We start from the raw sequence: 22,829 nt of genomic DNA on the forward strand, positions 1-22,829 counted from the left end.
CTTTTGAGGAGGTAACTACAGCAACATACAGGAGTGAGCAAAATAATAGATTTTATATTAAATTTAAATTAATTTTAAATTAAGCTTATAATTTTTCTATATTTACTAAAAGTTTTTTAAGAGTATTATATTATTCAAATTAATTCTAAGAAATTTCTATTTTAATGAGAATTAATTGTTCCAGTTAAAAATTAATATTTTTAGCCAAAACATAAAGAAAAGTTCGAAGAAACGTATCTCAAAATTTCTTCAACAATTTAAAATATTAAATGTATATTTTATTGCGCTGAACTGTAGTTTAATATATTTTTTATATAGCATGTTTGTCCCATTGCAACTTTCCCGCAAACAATTTCGCCGACAAGACAACAAATTGTTGCATTTAATCTGCTGTCTTTCCGTGAAAATTGCAGCGGCGCCAAGCAAAAAAAATATCAATTTTGCCGTGGGTGGTCGTCTGCCTTAATTAAATTAGTGCAGAGAAAAGATTGCCACAGTGCGCAATCATGAAATAGTTTTCAATCAACAAAAAGTCAATTAATACGCTATAAACGCCAGCAACACATGTCTCCTCCAATTGTACCTCGGTTTTTCCTTCGTTTTTCTGGCCAGCTAAATGCTTTTTAATTGCTCAGACAATCGCGTAGCAGCTGGCTAAAAAAAATCCCAGACAATTGGCCAACAACCGAATGTAGAGAAATAGTTGGAATTGGCTAATTGCACTGCAGATTTTAGTTAACTTGATTTATTTGAGTTTAGATTGAGTTTTAGTTCGAAGGGGTTTTTAAACGTTTTTCGAGGGAATGAATCATGGTTAAGAAATATAAATCAAGGTAGAACAAGTTTAAAAACTCAAGTTATTTTTATATATTTTATTTTTTATATTTGAATTTTTTTTTATAAGGTTTTTGTAGTTAAGAAACTGTCTGAGTTTTATTGAACTTTAATCTTTTACAAGCCTATAATTGTTAACATTTTCTTGCTATGAGTCACTGCATAAATTTTAAAATATATGTTTACTCAATTTGTGTCAATTGCTTATTTAATTTTATAGTTGTTGTGGCTGCGTTTCTTTTTTTTTTAAATATTTTTTAACGCTTTGTCTTAATCGCTTTGAATTGAGCCACTCCAAGGCGGTTTCCTAGTGTTTTCTGTTGAGTAAATTATTCCTTCAATTTAGGAGTCATTGGTGTCAACCGCTGTTGAATAATGCTATTAAAAAAATATACAAAATTTGGTTAGAAAGTGCGTGCAGGGGTACGCCTACAATTTATTTTTTTTAAACTCGGTGCCAAGCCCCGAACAAGAAATACTCGTATCACATTCAATTATTCCCTTCACACAAAGTGATTTATGCAAAAGTGGCACAGCGATTAGAGGCAGCCAAGTGAGTACCCCTCGTTTCCTCCTCCTTTTCTCCCAGTTTCTCTAGAGAAACCAGAACAGGATTCAAATCCCGGACAAGGAAGTGGCCCCGTACACTTCTCCCTTTCTCCCAGTGAGATGTGGGCACGCGACAATTAGCACTCCATTGACACATGTGCGACAAAAGCAGAGAATTGGAGAAAGGGGCGAGAGAAAGAGAAGGAAAAAAGTGGGGAGAGAGAGACAGCGAGCAAAGCCCACTGACTGTGTGCGTGTCGCATTACCGAGAAATGGAGCATTTTATGCTCCAATAAAAATAATTAAGTGGCGTAATTGATAATGACTTCTTTCCTTCGCTTTTTTTTTGTGTTTTGCTGAGTTTTTTTTTGTATTTTTTCATGTCATAATTTTGTGAATTTATGGCATCATTTTTGAAGGCGTCGCCAATGGGGGAGCGAGCTCCCCTTCCTGTGTGTTTAATATTTTCTTTCATTATTATTTTTGTGCGGCTTCAGAAGCGTGACAATTTTATAATCGATGTTGATAAGAGCGAGGGAAGTGCTTTTCTGAGGGGGAGTGAATGCAAATGAGCTCTCAGCTAATTGTGAATGTTTGTCGAATAAAATTGGAAGTGATAGCGGTAATTTTTAAATGTCAGCCAAGATCAGTGTGGTGTAAATGAAATTTTGTGCAATGACAAAACAATTATGGGGCAAAGTTAAATGTAGCTACAGGTAAAAGAATATAAATATGATGAAATAAAAATATTTAATAAATTTAATTTATAATTCAAGGTATTTCTAAGATGTCTTTAAAACGATTAAGAAAAGGACATATATTTTATCCTCAGATATTTCGGTAACTTCAAATGCTTACTTAATATATTTATTACTCCAACCTAGAACCTTCAACTGTTGAATTCTTTTGTCACGCACTTGTATTTATTATTAAGCTTGAGCACATAATTTATATTGTGCTGGCCTGGCCAACAGTCTTTATTTACGCTCTCAATATTGGCAACTTCAGCGAGCTCATAGATCACTTTAATGGCATTCGGTCTGTGGCTGCTGTCTCTTTCTCTCTGGTTGCATCTGTCCCTCTCTATTATAACCCCTTGTTGCACTATTCGGCAGGCGTTCGAGTGGTGGGCGTGGCAGAAGTTCAACGTTTGGACAGAGCACTTGATACTTTTTATGTTCTCGTTGTCATTGCACTTTGCACACTGCCTTCTCTGCTTTTTCAATGGCTCGAACAAGTTTTTTTCTTTCCTCAATTTTTTGTAGTTGTATCAATTCGATTCGATTTGTTCCCTTTTTTTTACTGAACTTGACTCACTCAATGTGTACACAACTGTACTACAAACAAGAAGCATGCCGGGAATTTTCGATGCACTCGAGATACTTCGCTGTCAGGAAAAAAGGGAAAAGTGAATCAGGATGGCAATTCAACTAAATCAATGTTGAAATCTCAATCAATTTGGACAGAAATGAGTTAAAAATTATCAGATTTCTCCAAGGATGTTTTATAAATTTTAAGGTAGAATTTATATAAAATTTTTCCCTGTTGAAATCAATAATTGCAGTGGCTTTCGCTTTGGCAAACTTCCCTTTGAAATGCAAATCATAGTCAATTTCCCTATCCCCCTTTTTCCTCTGTCTCTAATCGAATCAATTTAAATACCTATTAAAAAACCGTAACGAACTATAAATAAGGCGAAACCGTGGCAAAGCCCAAAATACAAATACATTTTTGCTTTTATAAAGAGCCGCATAATTTATTGAATATTTCCAATAGGCGACAATAAATCTCATTTCGTTTCGCTCCCCAAAAATACAGAAGGTCAAACGGACAAATACTAATTAGCAACGCCCACTTTCGGTTTCGATTGGATTCGTTTCAAAATGTATCTGACGAGTGCATAACTTTTCCAGTGGCCACTCAAAGTTCGATTTCATTTTCGTTTTCACGTTTATTGATTGTAAATACTTGTGCTCGGCTCTCGGGCTTGTGACAAGTGCTGCATGTGGCACATTTTATTTCCACTTTTTTGCTTTTGTTTGTACAAACATTCAATGTGGAGACCCTTCGAGAGAGCAAATCCCCTTCAATGTCGTGAAATCTCCAAGTGTTACCAAAGTAACAATCGCAGACAGTGGGCTTGGGAATTAGTTAGGGTTTGTTATAAGCTTAGAGTGAGTTTTTTATTTAATAATATAATAAAAACAAAATATTTCATATCTAAAATAGTCCTATTTATAGTTCTTCTTTCTCAAAAATTAACTGATTAATGTTAATAATCAGTCTTCCCTAATTTAATCAATTCTCTGAACTTTTCCAAATGGATTACTTGAATGACAATGACACGCCATGGGCCCTGATCTGGTTTTTTGGTTCTTTTCGTAACCTATTATTATCATATCAAAAGTCAATGATTTTCCACTCGAATGAGGTTCATGTCCCACAGCCACTTAGTCCATGGAATTCATCATCATGGGAGCTGAAGCTGGGGCTGCTAGTGACCTCCACATATCGACAACACTCATCTCATCACCATAAACCGAAGCACGAACTCTGAACTCTGGTTCCCACTATTTCACTCCGCTCCTTTGATCAATTAGAGGGCTTGAGACCTGCTCTTGGCTCATGTCAAATGCACTTAAACACTCAGAAAAAAGATGTATGCTTTTTAGAAATTAATAAAAAAGTAAATAGATTTTTAAATCATTTTTAAACATAGAATTTTCTTCTATAAATTAGAAAAATACCATCTTACCTTTAACTATTTTATTGTTAATTATTTTTACACATATTTTTTTCCAAGTGTTCACTAACGTGGCGCCTGAAAAAGCAGAGAGCAGATATACTAGTGGGGTGTCGCTGGGGATTTCCATTAGAGACACGCAACAGGGGAAAAGCGGAAAACTCTTTGCCAGCGCACAGCCAGAGAGAGATAGACAGGGAGCAGAGTCACGGGCGCCGTCTATAATTCGTTTGAAGACACTGTGTGTGACACACTTCAAGCTGTCAGCATTTGATGGCTCACGGTGGCCACTCCGAGCCACTCCCATGCCCCCAGCCCCCTACGAATTTCCCCCTTTTCTTAACCAATTAAGCAATTTGTGGTCGACCATAGCACGAAACACGCACACTGGACACACTGGACACACTGAACATTGGCATTCAACGGACAAAAAAGACACCAATCTTGGCCAGCTTGTTTTAATGGCCAGAAAAAAAAAAAATTATATTCGAATTTTACTAGCGATAATAAAAACAATTTTCACTTTGGGTCACAACACAAGTTGACATTTTCCATAATTTCCTTTTTTATGGTTTCGTTTGACTTCTGTGGCTAAGCATGAAAGTGAAGGTTTTTATTGCCGTTTATTAGATAAGTAATAGTTGCGGATAAAATTGGTTTTTATGGGGCTTATTATGCTTTGGGTTGGGGGGAAATGGGTCAGAGGTTTCCGATCTCGAGAGATATGAAATTTGATAGAGCTGTAAACCGATTGGGAGTGGAAATCATAATTGATGGAATAGGGTTAATAAATTGGGTTGGCTTCAAAAAGAAGGGAAAGTTAAGGGAAATTCTTATGTGATTGAGATTTCTTCTAGATAAATTCTTGTAAAAGCTAGCTTAAACTTTATAAGAAAAACTTATACTTTGACTTTATCCCAAGATGTTCTGTGGAATCTTCCCCTTATAATTTTTAGAATTTAATTTGCACTCTACATATTCAACATTTTACGGACTTCTACTGACATTTATGGGATACCTCAACCCCCTCAAGAGAAGCCACTCAGCAGGCACTTTGGCGATTCTGGCTGGGAACTCCAACTTGAACTCAACCTGCTCGTGGCACTCTAAAGTCTGGTCGGAATTTATGACTGATTTTACTTAGCACCAGTCAGAAGCGCAGCTGTCATAAATTTTGGCCAAAATATGACCCACAAATTGCTGCGGGCCGTAATAATTTACTGGGAGTAGTGGCAGAGCTCGAGGGAGAGGGGAAGCAAAGCCACGGCCAAATGATTTAATTAAGCTGAAAATTAAAAACATTGCCTAGGCGCCAAGAGCAACAGCGGAGGAAAAAATCCAACAAGAAGCAAAATAACAAGTTTATCTGACAGATACAAGACGAGCAGTGAGTTCAGCCCGGGCCACCCATCAGCGGGCTGTCAGCCGGTCGTCATCTTGGTCATCATCATCTCTATCTGTTTCTGGTCGTGCTTCACATAAAGCTCTGGCATAAATTCAGTTAGCTGCGCTGCATGCGAAAGTATCTGTATCTGGCAGATACGATTCGTTAGAAGGCAACATTGTGCTCGGTTGACTAAATGCCCGACCGAATGCCGGAGTGACTGACTGAATGACTCAATGCGTGTGCACTTGGTCATTGCCACTGTAGGGTGTCTGCGAGTATCTATCTCTCTGTCTATCTGTATCTCTCGGATGCAATCTGTGAATCGCCTTGGGCAACTCACTCTCTCTCTCTCCCTTTGTATCTGTGCGGATGCCTCGGCATTCGACCCATCCGACCGCCCGCATATTCAATCAGTTGATGTCAGTTGGAAGATTTGACGAGGGCTTCAATTTTCATTTCATTTTTCTATTTGTCGCTCTTCGGTAGTCAATTAAATTTCCACAGAATTTCAAAAACCAAGACCAATGTGACTTTTGGGAAATGTCTAAGTCGGGGAGGAAGAGGGGGAACGTTCTGGCAGGAAAATGAAATTCTAAGAATGCTACTAATTATTTAATTTGTACATTATGAAAGGATTGTATTATTAATAAGCTTTATATTTATGTGGAATTTGGTTTTAAATCCCATCAAATATTTTTATTTCACAAATTCCTCACTCATCACTCCTTGTGTTTAATCAGAGTATTTCCCCTCTTAAACTCATTAATAATATTATTTTCCAACCCACCAGCTACCTTTTTCCCAATTTGCATGGAAATTCTTTAGATTTTTCTTGCGGAATTTTGTCCCCTCAGCCAGAAGAATCTGGAGGAAAAGAACCCTTGGCGATGGATGATGTCTCGTTTCTCGATTGGCTTCGTTTGGTTGCTCAACATGCGCATTGTTGGGCTTCATTAACTTTTGCCCGGCGATTGAGACATTTGCACTCGGTTGGAACAACTGAAAAGCAATCGTCAGCTAGGCATATTTAATGGATTGCCAAAAAGAATCTTTCCTCTTCGATTTCTGGGTGAAGTTTTCCCTTATGCTTGGCTGACCTTTTCTATTTTCTCTTCTCTATGTGATTCTTGTGTGGAGATTTTCGATTACATGTTCGCTTCTCTCTCTCTATTGTGTTGTTTATTCAAAAGGTAAATTGCTTTGTTTAAACTTTTTAGAGGAGCACAATTGGTCTGCCACCTCGAGTGTTTATTGCAAGTAAAAAGTGCCACTTGCACTGGCAACAGCTGCAGCTGCTGCAGTAACAAAAGTGCATTCAGGGGGGGAGTGAAATATGGTCCTTCGGGCATTGAACTCCAATTGAACAAAACAATTTCAAGGTGGAAGTTCCAGGTTAAAGTAAACAACAGAAATCCCATAATCATATTCTCTTATTGGAAAATCTAAATAAAGCCCAGGGGAAGATTTACTCTTTAGTAAATTTTAAAAATATTATTTAAGGGAAAGTTGCAAACATTTCATATTCAGAGATACAGAATGAACTTCAAACTTTAATGCAAATTGGTAAATTATTAATGAACCATAAGCCACATAACATATTTATTCAACCACATAATTAATACAGAAATTGCAAATTTAATGCATGTATTATTGTACAGTTTAAATCAATTTTGATGGGGGAAATAAATGCTGCAATTTATGTTAACACGAACGAATTAAATGATTTTCCATTGGATTATTCAATTTTGCAACAAATTGTATTCAAAGATGGCTTTCAATTTGAAATACAGCATTAAAAGTGAGCAATTATAGGATCCCTGTTTCGTAATCAAATTATTTTTCATGTTTTTTAATGAAGCCATACAAATTAATCTTCTTCAGTTTTGAATGCCATTATCTGATGTCACCGCACAATGACAGTATTTAAACAAAAAATTCCAACAATTAATGGCACCCTTTACCCCATTTTGATGATGTTAGATGTGTAAACACAAATCAATTGGTGCGGGGCCCATAACAAATTTGTGTGCGTTGCCAAAGAAAGCAAAGAAAGGCCTACAAGGCGAGTTGCAAACGTCAAGACCACACAGCTGAAAAGCCGAAAATTTTGAGGCAACTTCAACGTGATTAATGGGCCCAATCCGGTAAAGGAGAGTAAGGAAAAGTGTATAGTGTTGGTTTTTATTTTCGGGAAAATTGAAAAGCCAATCGCATTGAGGGAATTTTGTATTACTTCTTCGGGTTTTGTGTATTGATATTGCCGGCAAAACAAAACAGCTCAAAACAAATGATGTGCCAGCGGTGCCGGTCGAATTCGACAAGGCAATCAAAATGAAGTTACCTCCGATCCAGGGGAGCCATTAATCACCAAAGCGGAGACGGGCATCTCGTAATTGGAGTAGAGGAAAGCCCAGGAAAAACAAAAAAAAAAAAACAAGCAAGAAACGAGAACAACAAAAAACGATTTAAAACAAATTAATAGTGGTAAGAACCAAAAGGATGAGGCCATGGATGGGGTCAGGGCAGTTCCAATGTTTAATTAGTTTGCAGAACAAAAGCCGGAGGGAGGCGGAGATACAATATAGTTTGCCTTTGTTGTTGTCTTTGAAAAGTGTCTGAAAGTTCAGTTTAATTAAAGCCACAAGCCAGCAAACACACAGTACAAGATACATAGTATGCGTCAAGAAGTGTTTGGATGATACAGTAGTCACTGCTTAAGGAATTTATTATACTTTTAACAACAACAAAATAGTAGTTATTTTATCAGATTTTATTTGTGGATATATTTTATTTATTTATATATATTTTTCCTTTTTTTAGTTGCTGAATTTCTCTTACTTTGAGGTTTCACCTTTATTTGTACACTAAAATAAATCCTTTTATTATTTTTATTCTAGCCAAAAAGCCAGTGCAAACATTTTGGCCATCATTGGCTTCTACAAGTTGGTATAAAATAATTTGTAGGGTGCGGAAAAGTGCCCAGTGGGAGGGAGGAGCCCAGACTGTTTGAAGCCTTTGCACAATAAATACAAACAACTCAACTGAACAGGACTTCCACTCTTCTATTTTTTTTTTGCCATCCTTCATAAACAAAGGCTTCAACTGGCAAATAATTAAAATTGTAGGCAAACCTAAAAAATACACAAAAAGCAAGGCTGAAAATAAACCAGCAGAATATGGCATTAAAATTGTGCAGAAAACATAAACACAAATTAAATGCAAAGCAAGCAAAATGGGAGAAGTAGGAAAAATAAAATAGAAAAGAAATAAAAAGCGAAAAAAGCACGAAATAAGAAAAATGAAAAATCACCAAGGAAAATAAGGAAAAGCAGAGCCAGAACGTAACGAAAAGGCGAGGGCGTGTATAAGTTGCTAAGGCCTCAGGCGGATTTTTGTGGGGTCGGTGGGCGTGGCTGTAGCACAAATTTTTAGTTAATTAAAACTAAAAGTGAAAATGCGCAAATTGCGGGTAATAAAAACGCTTAAAGCGACACAAGGGACACAAGAGGCTAAAAAAAGGAGATGAGTAGAAGGGAAAAAAAACGAAACGGCGATGACAAAATGCAAATAGCGATATACAAGTGAAAGAAAAATAGAATAGAAAAATATAAAAGAAAATAAAATAAAAAATGTCAAATTATTTATACATGAGAATATAGTAGAATATTTTTAAAATAAAATAATCAAAGTAAGATTTATAAGTATAATTTTTTAAAGACATTATAGGTTCTCCTAAGTATTGTCTGTTATAATCTATTAAATATCATTGCTTTAATTAATATATATTAAGCACTAAAGTAATTATTATACCCTTGCAGGGTATTATAATTTCAGTCAGAAGTTTGCAACGCAGTGAAGGAGACTTTCCGACCCTATAAAGTATATATATTCTTGATCAGCATCAACAGGGGAATCTATGTCAGGAAGAAATCGATTTTTTGGCCATTTTTGCAATATTTTATAAGGGGTTACATCATTAAAATTTTTGATTTTGATAAAAAATTGAATTTTCAAAATTTTTAAATGAAGTATGCAGATTTATTAACTGTAGAAAATCTTGCACAGAACAGTTTTCCGATTTAAAATTAATGCTCTTTTGGCCGAGTTATTTTTAATTTACAAAAAATCAAGAATTTTTTTAATATAAAAAATCCGATTTTATAATACAAAATAATATTTTTCTAAGTCAAGGAATCATTTTCGACCCCATAAACCATATATATTCTTGATCAACATCAACAGGGGAATCTTTCTAGACATGTTTGGAAGAAATCGATTTTTTGGCCATTTTTGCGAAATTTGATAAGGGGTTACATCATTAAAATTAGCAAAAATGGCCACAAATTTTGATTTCTTAAAATTTTAAATTTGGTATGCAGTTTTTTTAAATTAATAAAAACTAACGCAAAATTGCTATCCGAATCGAAATTAATGCATTTTTGGCTTAGTTATGATATATTTTAATTGTTACCTGCAAGGGTATACAAGCTTTGGTTGGCCAAAGTTAGCTTTCTTTCTTGTTTTTTAAATAATAAAGTAAGCAAGAAACTATTATTTTTTACAGTGTTTAATAGTAGCAAAATCTAGCGAAATAAATAGCAAAATATGCAGGCGGCAGTGGGACGCCAAAGGGAAAGACACCAAAAAAATTGAAGAAAATAACGAGAACAAAAACAAATGCAATTTACAATGCTAACACAAAAATTGGGTGAAGAACCATAGGTACAACAACAACAAAAAGTAACCCAAAAAAGCTTCTGTAAAATAAAAGCAAAAATATATATTTTGGACTGCAAAATGAGAATGTAGAAGCTGCAGGCGAAAAACCTGTGCCAACGCATGGAAAATAGTGCCAGAAAGGAACAAGAGCGATGGGAAAATGCGTATATATAAAGGGGGGGTGGTGGAAAATTGTTTAGCTGCTGAAAAGCTGGACAGCTGGGCACAACAAAATGTGCGGGAAAATGGGGCAAAAAGCGAGTTAAACGGGAGAAATGAGGCGCCGCAAAAACAAGCCGACTCTTTAACAAAAGGGCAGACTGCAGGCCCAAAGGGGGTCACACCCAGGAATGGAGGGTGTCCTTTGTTGTGTTTAAGGTGACAAAGAATTAGCAGGGCTACAAAAGGATGCCTGGCACAATGGAGAGGGGTAGGGAAAGAGCACAGTGGGGGGTGATGAAACTTTTGCACTGAAAAGATGATGGACGATCTAAACGAGTTTTGCATTAAATGGGGGCTAGGGTGTATAAATTTATCTCAAGGAAATAACTTTAAAAGTTAGGTAATTAAATAAATATTAATATTTTTTGTGGGAAAGCAAAGGAATTATTTCTTTAAATTTACTATTTTTGCCTTAGGTTTGTCTTTAATATTTTCTAACAATCCTTGAAATGAAAACTCCTCATATTTTTTGAAAAAATTTTAAGAAATAATGTTATTTACATATTTTACCCACTGCATTTCGTTCTATTTATTTTATCTTCATACATTTCTCCCTTCCCTAGGGCTAAAAATCCTTAGCCAGAAGTTGAGCCATGCAAATTTCCACCGCCAGAATTTTACTATGTTTCTTTTGCAACGCTTTTTGCGCTGACCAACTGAATAAAAATGTGAAAAGCATGCAATGCTAACAAAATGCAGATTAAGTCAACAACTTTTAGAGTTTGGGTATGGTTAAATAGGAGGATTTTCGGGGGCGGTTGCGACACAATGGACCTAAGACAGTAGCCACAGCTGTGCTGGGGCGAAGGATAAAAAGCTGTACAATTTTAAATTGGTTTGGCTAGAATGCTCACTCTCTCTCTCTCTCTTCCACTTTTCATTCTCAGTTTTCTATTTTCTTTTTCTCTTTTCCACAATTTTTCTTGTTTTTCCTTTGCCGCTTGCCCCCGTTTGCATGACAATTAGGTGCAAATGAGTTAAAACGCATGGCGCAAGGGAACCTGTGGAAAAGCATGCCACTTCCACCTAAAAAAAATACAAAAGAGAAGATTCCTCTGGGAAGGTAATCTCCTCGCTGCTCCCAACCCCCAAGAGAAACTCTTGGAAAATATTCTCAAAAAAAAGGAGGAGATTCTCCCGGCTTTTTTCATGTTTATTTCAATTGCATTTGTCGGCTCACCCAACGCCTAAAAAAGTGCTTTCAGAAGAGACTAGGCCACATCATAAATTGCCTAAAAATAAAATATTTTCGAGCAACCGAACAAGAAAAACTCAGTAGTTGTGGAAATTATGAAAAATGCCTAGTAAAGTGGCAGAACCCAAAAAAAAAGAAGGAAAAAATCATCATTAAAAATTAGCTGCACTAATTTGTGTGAAAATTGGGTCACAAAGTGAGCTACTGCGGAGCGGCGGCGGGGGAAAAGCGGGATGTTTGATTGCCGCCTGCATTTGGCAAAAATGGGGCGTGGCAGGGGGGCAATGGGGGCGTGTGCCAAGTCAATGAAGCCACAAACGTTTAATTGTTTTAATGCTTTGAATTAATTGAATGTGCAAGAGCCAGTGCCTCCAATTTTCCCCCACAGAAGCTGCAGCTGCGTTTGTTTACGCCCGCCAAAATGTTTGAAGTGGCTTCCCCCGGGAGCGGGGGGCCGAGGGGTGTTAGAAAATCCGCGCCAGTGGGTGGAGGGTGAAGAGGGGCTTTTTAAAATCCAAGCGGTTGGGGTGTGGGTGGAGTCTCTCTGTGTGTGCGCCACTGAAGCAGAACGAATTCGAGCTAATAGACTGATTGCAAAAGTTGCAGCAACCACACAGGAAAAGCGTGGAAAGGCGGTGTGGAAAGAGGAGCACAAGGAAAGACTGGGGAAAATAAGACAGGGAAATGGGGAATATGTTGGAGAGACAGCCAAGGAGAGAAGTGAAAGTGTTGGGAATCGATTCGGAAAGCAAATAAAATTGACTGCCCGAAGGCGCCAAATAAAAGTGGGGCGGGGAAAAACACAGGAAAACCGAGAAAATAGACTCGAGAGGGCTAGAAGCTGGAACGAAGTACATTAGAGTGGGAAATCCAGAAATCCACTGTTAATAATTGGGCGCAAATTTGATTCGAGATAAAAGTAATCCCACACCCGCCCTCATAATCAGATGCAATCACTTTGTATGCCCCAAATGTGAGTTAGCAGCTCGTTAAAGGGCAGCGGGAAAATGGAAAACGCCAAGGGGAATCAAACAGAACAGTATAGATTACAAATTGAAAAGGAAAATGCATAAATCGTAAATAATATGCTAATTATTTTCATCATAAATCGAATTTAATCCAACGAACAATGTGTAATGTACATTTTTAGCCAAGTAAATCTTACTTAAACTCGTTTGGAATGATACATCTGCGGTTGCTGCTAGTGCAGATAATGTATTAGTAATAAATTAGGGATTAAGGAAACAGAATTAAGAGAAATTTATTTAGGACCATATGGAATTTCATGAACTTCTTATGGAAATAAATCTTTGGCAAACTAAATTAGTAAATAGTTCTTTTAAATATCATTTAACTATATTTATACAGCTTTAATTAATTAATATGTACAAAAATACACATTCAGAAGCTTCTCGAATCCATCTTTCATCAATTAGATCCACACAATTTCATTCAATAAATATTTGACCTCAATTCTCCTCGAGAGTCACCCAAAACAATTACGAATCCAACGATCATTTCGCCACCTTTTGATTATTCATTGATTCAAAGCGGTTGCCAAGTGCAGAAAAAGTCGAGGAAAACAATCAGAGGCGAAGGGGAATGATGATATTTAGATACTCAGAGCCCCTGTTCTGATCAATTAAGCATTTCGCCATTAATACGCATTTAATTGGTAAACATTTTGCATTGCAACAACGTTCGATCGCATAAATCTCCATTGAATCTGAACAATTACCCAGGCCAATTAATAATCACGAAAAAAAAGAAGGCAACACAAAAAAGTTCAGCCTAATCAGTTCGAAGAGATCTGAAAGGAACGTGCCGAGCAGTCACAATTAAAACAAATTAATTTGTATGCCAAGTGGCAAATTCTGCGGGCAGTGTGTAAAAAAAGAAACAGAAATGAGGGTGAGGAATGAGAATCGGTAACTGAATGGAGGTACTCCAATTGAAATGAAAACAGACATGAAAAAGTGCAAATCTCTTTGCAAAATCCTAAGGTAAATAATAAAGAGCAGCCCTTGGAAATTGATGAAAAATCTGGTCAAAGCTTTATAATGAAAACCTGTTGAGAACTGTCAGAAAAATCGATTTATTGCCATTGACAACAGCAATCAAATTATACAGAAATTGTTGTTTTACATGTACAGGCACTTGGCATAGAATATCAAATTAGATAAATAAACCAATGGTTTTCCATTATCTAATTAGTGGTGAATATATGTAGTTGATTGATCTCAAACAGTTGAGTTTGCATATGGAATGCTTGTAGCTCTTAACTGACATTAATTGACATTTATTCAGTTTGTGCTGAAAATGTATTATTGTTCTCTATAGTTTAAGTTTTTTCTAGAACAATAATCTCTTCAACAAACATTTCAATTACATTGAACTAATAAATATATTCCTGTTAGGGTAACTATATTTCCCCTCCCATTATACTATTTATTGGCCGTTTAAACCAACAGTTTGCTTTGGCTTTAACCCATTAAATCGAGTCCCCTCGGATGCACTCACATCATTATCCTCCGATTGGGCATTATTGGGTTCCGTCGTCGTCGTCGTTGTTGTTGTCAGTAGTTGTCGCTGCTGTTGTCGCTCCGCCAGCAGCTGCAATTGATGTTGCTCCTTCTGCCGCCGATGTGCAATTTCGATTCGCCGCCATTCCCGAGGGGAGAGGCGTCCCTCCTCCTCCTTCTCGGCAGAGTCCATGGTGTGCAACTCGAGATCGTCGTTATCGTACTCGTTGTAGTGGAGTCTGCGCTTAACCAAAATCTTGGCCTTGTCATCGGCCAGACTTGGAGCCTGTCTAATGGGTTTCTTTGCGGTTCCCGGCTTTGGATTCGCTAGAGATTTATGCTGATGATGACGCACTAGCACTGACACTGACTCTGTCTCGGGCTCTGGCTCGCGAAGATGCTGTTGCAGTTGCAGTTGCAACTGCTGCTCCCACGCCATCAGATGCTGCTGCTGCCGCAGATGATGTTGCTCGTGTCTCAGGCGCAACTCCCCATTTTCCTTGTCTGCGGCCGCTTGCGGGAAAATCTTTCGCATCTTGGCTGAACTTTTATCACGTTCTGTTCCCAAGTCATCGGGCAGGCGTTTCCCTGGCAACACCTTCTGCCGGCCATTATTCTGATGGACATCAGCGTTGGCCACCGCGACCAGCCACAGAAAATTAAAAAGAGTCAGTGCAGGCCACAAACTCTTCAACTGCATTTTGTTCGCTCGAGTTTTCTTTTAGTTTTCTAATTAATTTTTTGGTTTTCTAATTAATTGATGGGCACTTTTTCAATTTCTTTTTGCTTTCTCCTTTTGGTAGAAGTTGAAAAATAATCCCTGAATTAGTCAGAGTTTACAGTTTTAGAACAGTTCTTAATTAGTGTTTACAATGCAACGACTTATTCTGTAAAGTGAGATTTTCCACAATTTTTCGTTAGTTTTGTGTGTAGTTTGCTCTTTCTAGTTAACTTTTGTTTACTATTTGTTCATTCTTAGCACACATACAACAACCCCGTAGACTTTCATAATATTAATGACAAATAATAAACCAATTTATGATGAATCACTTTTTATTTAAGTCTTCAAATTGTGACTTTTCCAATTAATTGTTGGACACTTTGGTAATTCTTCGTGTTCTGTCGTTTTCTTTGTAATATTTTACACTTAACAAATCTCAACATCTGGTGTTTGAAAAATTTCCACAGAATCTCTTAGATTTTTGTAGATTTTTTAAACATTTTGCGGTTGTTGTTAATGTGACAAGCGCGGCATAAATCATAAGCTAACCGAAAACTGTGTCACGCACGCACCGCACACAGTTTTTTTGTTTGTGAATGAAAAAGGCCGCCCCGTGAATCATTTGGCTTTAATTGGAGGCCAAGAGCTGTATTCTTGTGGAGAGGAAATCGGCCAGACAAACAATTGATTGCCAAATGCCAAGTAGTCTGTCTGTCTGTCCGTCTGTCTTTTGGGGCACAAGTTCAGGAAATTGTTTGGGGGAGAAACTAAAAAACACACGCGGCTATTTTGCAATCCAGCGAGATACAAAGATACAAAGATACAAGTACGCAACACGCACTGACACACACAAATTCAGATACAGCTGGCCACAGATACACGCAACTCGAGATAACGGCAACAACTGACAACTGGCAACATTGGCGGGTCGAGCAACACCGCCAGCAACATATGTTGCTCTGGCTCCGGCTTACACTGTCAACATTTCCCCTTTTTCCCACACGCGTGTGGAAGGTAAACAGAAAACAGCTGATGGCCGCGCGCAGCAACATAAACAAAAGTCGCCGCTAAATGTTGAGAGCGCTAGCAGAGAGCCTGCGCACGTGATAGCAACATGTTGAGGCTCTCTGCAACTGCAGCAACATGTTGGCCATTGCATCCAAAAGCAACATGTTGCCAGTGCGGGTGAAAATATTTTTCGACAGCTTTTGTTGTGCACTCATTGCAATCGCCGCCTGCCAATTGCATTTTGATTGTTTGTTCAACTAATTCTATTGCCCTGCACTAGTTTTGCCTGCAAGAATTAAAATTCTTGAGCAGCGGGATATCTAAACGTAACATTTCTAATGGTTTTTAGTGGCTCTTTGATCCAGTTTGGAAAAGGTTAATGCCTCGGCCAAGCAGGTGCAGCCATTAAAGTGCAATCAGCTCAACATAAATGCAATAGCTCTGGTCTAACACATTTTTGGAGATACTTGTGCAACTCATAAAGGTATTTATTATTCCAGATTATTACAAAACAGGTTTAGCTTTGTGGCTTAACTAAAAATAAGCTGAAAATTTTTATAAAAAATTTTAATTACACCTCAGTTGTATCCTTCTCTTAACACTCAACATATATTTCCCAGGAATTAGCTTAAACATTCCTTTTTCGCCCAGCATGATCGCTCTTCATTCGCTGACACCTTTGAACCTGGGAATCCTGGCAATCTAGGACGCGACACCTTAGCCCCTTGGCACTTTGGGATTTTGGCACCTGCCGCTGTGGCAGATGCCTGGGATTAGGTCTCGGTCACGTTGATGAAGCAGCCCTTCTCCGGCACATCCCCCCCAATGTTTGCCGCAGTTGTTGTTGTCAACAAGTGGGCCTGCTGGATGATTGATGGACTGACTCCACGAGGGCATTCCGGCAGGGCGAGCTGCTGGCACACATCAGAATCCCCAGAATGCACCTGCCCATTGTCCCCCGCATTTTCCTGGGAATATCTCGAATGATGATGGTGCTCCTGCTGCTGCTGCGGCCGAGTATGAGGATGAGGTGTTGCCCACTTGCACTTAATTGCATGTTTGGTCAGGCGAATCAACGCCCTGGCCAGAAAACCGCCAAAGTCAAAGCCGAAAAACGCCCATGGAATGCGCAGCTAGACTGCTGTGTTTTTACACTGCAGGAAAAGTTCTTTAAAAATTAATAAAAGCTGAAAATTTATCTGTAAAATATCTATTAGGTTTATGTAACAATTTCAATTATTTTTAATATATTTTCTTATATTTCTCCATAATATCCAACATCTACAAATTTATTCAATAATTTTCCCTCAGTGCAAACTCTTCGATGGAGGGGAACCCCCACTGAGTGGCGATGGCGGCCAACGTGGAAATTTATGTGGCCAGTTGGCCACGGCTAGAAAGGCTTTGTGGGGCCAGAGGAATACGCGGTGGCGATGCTGTTATTGCCGCTGCTCCTGCTGTTGCTGCATAATTGATAAATGTTTACAAATTATTATGTTGCATATACAGCGCAGTGAGAGCAACAACAGCACCGTGGAGGCCACCCAGGCAAAGATGCCTCCAGACCACTCCACCCTCTTTTTTCTTACACCTCATGTGGGGTTTTTTTGTTGTGTTCCTGAAGCTGGTGAAAGCAGGCAAGGAATTTGTTTTTGCCTTTCATTAAATACCCTAACGATATATGTTTTAAATATATTATTTAAAAATTTAATAAAATAAAGTGTGGCTTTGAATTTAATTGCATTTTTTAGAGCATTTTTTAGAAAGCAGATTTAAAACAAATAATCCTAAGTAATGTTTGCAAAGTACATTATCAAAGTGGAGGGAACTCTTTTTATATTATTTGTATTTTATTTATATTTTAGCTTCACTTAGAAATATTCTTGAAGAGTATTTTAATGGTCTGGACTTTGCCTGTATGCTCCTTTTGCTTTTTACATATATTTTTTTCCGGCTCTGTTGCCGCTTTTCTCACGACGAGGCGCCAACTGCATTTTCATTTAATGTTTGCTGTAGCCGCTAATTAAAATGAATCCACGTAGACAGGTTGGCGGAAAAAGAAAGCCCAGGCAAAGGGGGACCAGAGGTAGTCTGGTCCATTAGCTGGGTATTCTATTGTGTAATGGATCGGAGCCTTATTTATAGCCAACTGAAATCGTTGGCGAAATCATTCTCCATCGAATGGGAATCATACTTTTATTCCGCGGCTTTTCCACATTGCCCTTGGCATTAGCTTTTGTCTCAGTTTCGCGCACTTTTTTTTTTGTTGCTACCAACTCGCATTTGCCGCATTCAATTTGCCTAAGTTGCCATTCGGTTGCAGGGGCAGCAGCTGCCGAAGAAAATGAAATGGAATTCAATACAAAATGCAAATGAGCCAGCGAGATGGAACCGCAAACGAGCGATGGAATGAGAAATGAGATGCCACCGAAATCATAAAAATCAAATTCGAAATTGATAGGGAGATGTCAGGAGAAAGCAGGATATCTACACGAATAAAATGTGGTATAAGGTTCAAAAAATTTTCAGGATCAATGGAAATGTAAAACAGAGTTTACATTATTTAAATATCAAAGATCAAAGGCCTTTGTAATATTAACTGACTTCTTCTAAATCTATAAAAGAACTATTATTCTATATTTTAGGAACAATATTTGTATCTTCGTTTCATTTTTTTTCGGTGTAACATAACAGATTGAACACAAAATTTAGAATCGAAACCGATTCGAGAACAAAGCCATCCCCTAATTGAGATGAAACCCTCGCTTTGTGTGTGGCAAAGGTTCTATATCTTGTGACAGCCACATCCTGGATAATTATCCCAAATAGTTTCCGCGACAACAATGCTGATCTATGACACTTTGACCTCAGTTTTCTTTTTTCCGGGGGTAAAACTTTTCAATGCCCTAAACCGCTTAGTTGCCCCGGAATGATGATGAGGGGAAAAGCAAATTGACTTAAGATAAAACTGCCAAGGCCCAAGGCCAAAACGACGTACAAAAACCCTAGCCTAACCGGGGGAAAAAAAATACAAAAAAAAGGGTGCCTAACCCCAGTTAAAGAGCAACGCAATTTCCGGCTTCCCCCGCGGGGCAAGAGAGATAGCTAGAGAGTGAGACAGATTGCTAGACGGGGGTTAGAACATCCCCCAGCCAGCATTCAAATATTTGTCATCATCAAATGACATCTGTTTGTCGTTGGTTTTTTGTTTTGAAGGCCGGCCAAAAGTTTGTCTAGTCAAAGGTCAGTGCTTGACACAAGAAGACAGTGCGTTTCGGCAGTGTAAGAATGGTAAATATTCAGCTTAGAATGTCATGAACCCCAAGAATTATTAGGGAAATACATTTCAGCTTTCTTGTTGAAAAATACATCCTGAAAATCAGCAACTACTTGAAGTAAAGTCAAAATCGCATCACATTGATCATTCTGGCATTAACAATAAAAGTCAATCGATTGTCAGCACAACGAAGTATTTGCATAAATCTCTCCCAGCATAAAAGCCACGCCCCTTTCTCCTATTTTGGGAGTAAAAAAAAAAAACAACCGAAAAGAACGCAAGTTAGAAAGGTGAAAGGTGCAAAGCAGATAAAATGGGGAAATGGGGAGGTATTTTTAACGAGTTGCCCAGGTTCCCAAGAAGCTGCAACAGTTTTCAATGGAAAATGCAGCGGCGGAAAATGTAAATAGCTAACAAGAAAATACAATAAAAGCGGAAAATCCAGCTGCATTTTGAGGGAGAGAGAGATTGAGAGAGACAGATTCCCCAATTTACCACAAAAAAAAAAGAAGAAGGAAAAATACCAAAAGACCCAATGACATAGTTTGCATACTCCGAAGAAGCAGGAAGCATTTAAGGCGGAAAACCGATGAGGAGGGGGGAAAATCTCAGGGGCCAGGCAGAGGCTATTAAGGCGGCATTTCCACAGTGCTGAAAGGCGTTGAAACTGCAATTAGCCGACGAGTTTTTCCAGGGAACACAGAGAGGAGCAGGTTGCGTTTGGCGCATAAAAATAGAAATGCATCTATCTTTTTGGAAAGTGAGGGGTACTTTTATGTTGTGTGCTAGGTAATTTGACTGAGCGGGGATAAAGTAAGAGCTCCCCCTGTTTTTATGACCCTGACATAAGAATTTGGCATTGAAAGTAACTGCCATTGATGAGGAGAAATGAGGTAACTTGAAGCAATTCTTCTTGAGCTTGGGAATTCTTACTATTACTTCAGCAGTCATAAAACCAACATTGCAAGAGATATACTTTATATACTATATAGTCTTAAAAATACTATTTTTGTATGTTAAGAAGGTTTACGAGCTTAAGTCTGAATGAGAAGTAAAAGTTTCCAGTTACAGGTTTCTAAATATTCAGTATGCTGATTTGTTAATCTACAAAAAATCTAGCATAGAAACGCTTTCTGAATAGAATTTGATTCATTTTTGACTTCATTTTTATATTTGTGGCCTTTGATTTGTCCAACAAATGTTCATACAAAAATATTAATAAATGGCATTTAAAGAATTCAAATATTACCTTCTTCTCGAAGGGTTTTAGGATTTTATTTAGTGAAGAAGTCATTTCCGACCCTATAAATCATATATATTCTTGATCAGCATTGGCAGGCGAATCTTTCTAGATATGTCAGGAAGAAATCGATTTTTTGGCCATTTTTGCAAAATTTTATAAGGGGTTACATCATTAAAATTTTTGATTTTGATAAAAAATTGAATTTTAAAAATTTTGATAAGGGGTTACATCATTAAAATTAGCAAAAATTGAAAAAAATTTTGATTTCTTAAAATGTTAAATTCAGTATGCAGATTTGTTAAGCTTATAAAAACTAACTGAGAACAACTATATATTTTTAAGCTTTAATTTTCTCAAAAATAATCATAGAAAATTATGTATAATTAATTTAAATTATTGAAGCCCCTTTGAGGCTATTAAAATTTTAGTAATAATAATTAATAATTTTATTATGATATATATAAATGTTTATATATATTATATATATATATCTGTTAGTATCTCTGTTAGTTTTCCTTGCCATTTGACAAAAATGGATCTATTCTTAATGCTCAAATTGCAAACTGTGAGGATATACAAACTTCGTCGTGCCAAAGTTAACTTCCCTTATTTGTTTTAATGTCTATGTTAAATCGAACTCTATTAACTCATCAGGCTGTCATCTTCTACTGAATCCACTTACCAAAAACAAAGCATTTTCCAGAGTTTACACCAGCTGGCAGTGCAATCTTTAGAATTTCCCCCGGCGAGCAAACAATGCTGCTGCTTCCACTATCTGTGCTGGCCATAAACATTATAATCTGCTCGGGCAATTGATATGCGTTTGTGTGGCGCAGAAGGAGCCGAATCCTTTGTGTGATTACGTTACGCTATTGGTAATAAACAATTCGAACCAATTCCAGTTAATGGCCAGCCTAACGACGCCAACGTGCGCCTTGTTAGTCAAAGCATTTGCGAGAATATTCTCAACATATTTCTATAATCATCGGGGCCGCAGACGTGCCAAATCGCAGGCCATTGAAATGGCTTCATTCGGGTTAGGGTTCTCAAAATCAAATGCTAGTTGGCTTCTCAGTTCCTGCCCCTCCTAATTAAGTGCAGCAACAAATGGCGGATGGGATTAGAGGGCCGACGTGGGCGTATTCAACAAATTCGATCCGCACGAGACCTCAGATCCCGAGAACCCTAAAACCGAAGCCCCGCGGGCATTGTCTAACTAATTGGATTAAATTTGATGCCCGACCTGACACAATGGACCACTCGTCGGGGTCCGTTTCAGGTAGGATCCCGGAGCCTCTCGGCCCGAAGTTGAACAAACAGGATTCAAAACAACAAGGCGGACAGTTGGAAAATGTATTTTTGTACATATATAAGCAGTATTTAGTACTGAAACTCGTTCGTTCTCGCCTTTGTATCTTTGGCCCAGCAATCAATGTAAACAGGCAAGCCCACAGCCACAGCCAACAATGGCATTTCGGCCAAGTCATTTTGGCTTTCCGCAGGTCTCTGGGTACCTTTCGGTTACCATTTTGTACTTTTCCAATGATTTTATGTCGGCGATAGCAGAACAAAACACTCGAGTGCGCAAAGGAAGGTCGATGTCGATTCCCATCCTTATCGCTTTGAGTGCATTTAAAATAAAATTAAATGAAAATTATTTCCACTTGGATTCCGCTCGTTAAATGAATAATGGAAGTTTTTAACCATCGGTCAGGTTCGGATTTTGGACAAGTGGTAAAAGTACTTCAAACAACCTTTTATTGTAGTTAGCTGTGTGGTTTTGATTTCTTGGAAATTGAATTTTTTGTTTTTGAAATGTGGAGTGAACATCCCAAGTTTGTTTATTTTCTTATCAGAGGGATATGTAATCTCCTTTAATAAGAAATATTTGATTATATAGTTTTTGTATTAAGAGTAAACGTATACCTAACTTATCCTTAACTTATTATTCCAAGTCAACGCTTATGGAAACTTCAATGAAAACTACATGAATTTTTGGCTGATGGAGTTTTATTTAATTGAAATTTCTTTATTTTTATTTTTGTTTTGCTGATGCGGAACTGGCAACGCCAGGAGCAGCAGCTGCTGCAGCAGAATTTTTGATGTCCTGGCGAGGACTTCTTTCAATTTCGGGTCTGCCACAGCATTTTGCTCAACTTAATTGTGTGAAAAACTTTTCTTACGCTCAAACTGAACAAACATGAATGGCAGCCAAGTGTTTTTCTTTTTCTTTTCCATTTTTCTTCCTGCTGCGGAGGGAAAGTAAAAATTATTTAATATGATGAGAGTTAAGAGAACAATAAAAACAAAGTTTTGGCCAAAGACGAAAGTGTGAGAAATATACAAATAATGCTGACAGAAACTGAAACTTAGGGGGAAATAAGTTTAAAATTAAGTTTTACAAGGACG

At 37.7% G+C, this 22,829-nt stretch overlaps 2 protein-coding genes across 3 annotated transcripts in view; both read right to left on the reverse strand.

Moving 5' to 3' along the window:
• Positions 1-22,829, reverse strand: part of Pvf3 (PDGF- and VEGF-related factor 3) — a 68,770-nt gene that overhangs the window by 24,617 nt on the left and 21,324 nt on the right. The gene's annotated exons all lie outside the window — the stretch shown is intronic.
• LOC108072835 (zinc finger protein 30 homolog) overlaps positions 1-22,829 on the reverse strand; it is a 104,415-nt gene that overhangs the window by 14,094 nt on the left and 67,492 nt on the right. The window lies entirely within an intron of this gene.

Source organism: Drosophila kikkawai, chromosome 2L (genome assembly GCF_030179895.1).
Source record: "Drosophila kikkawai strain 14028-0561.14 chromosome 2L, DkikHiC1v2, whole genome shotgun sequence".
In the NCBI taxonomy this organism is placed as follows: Eukaryota; Metazoa; Arthropoda; class Insecta; order Diptera; family Drosophilidae; genus Drosophila; species Drosophila kikkawai.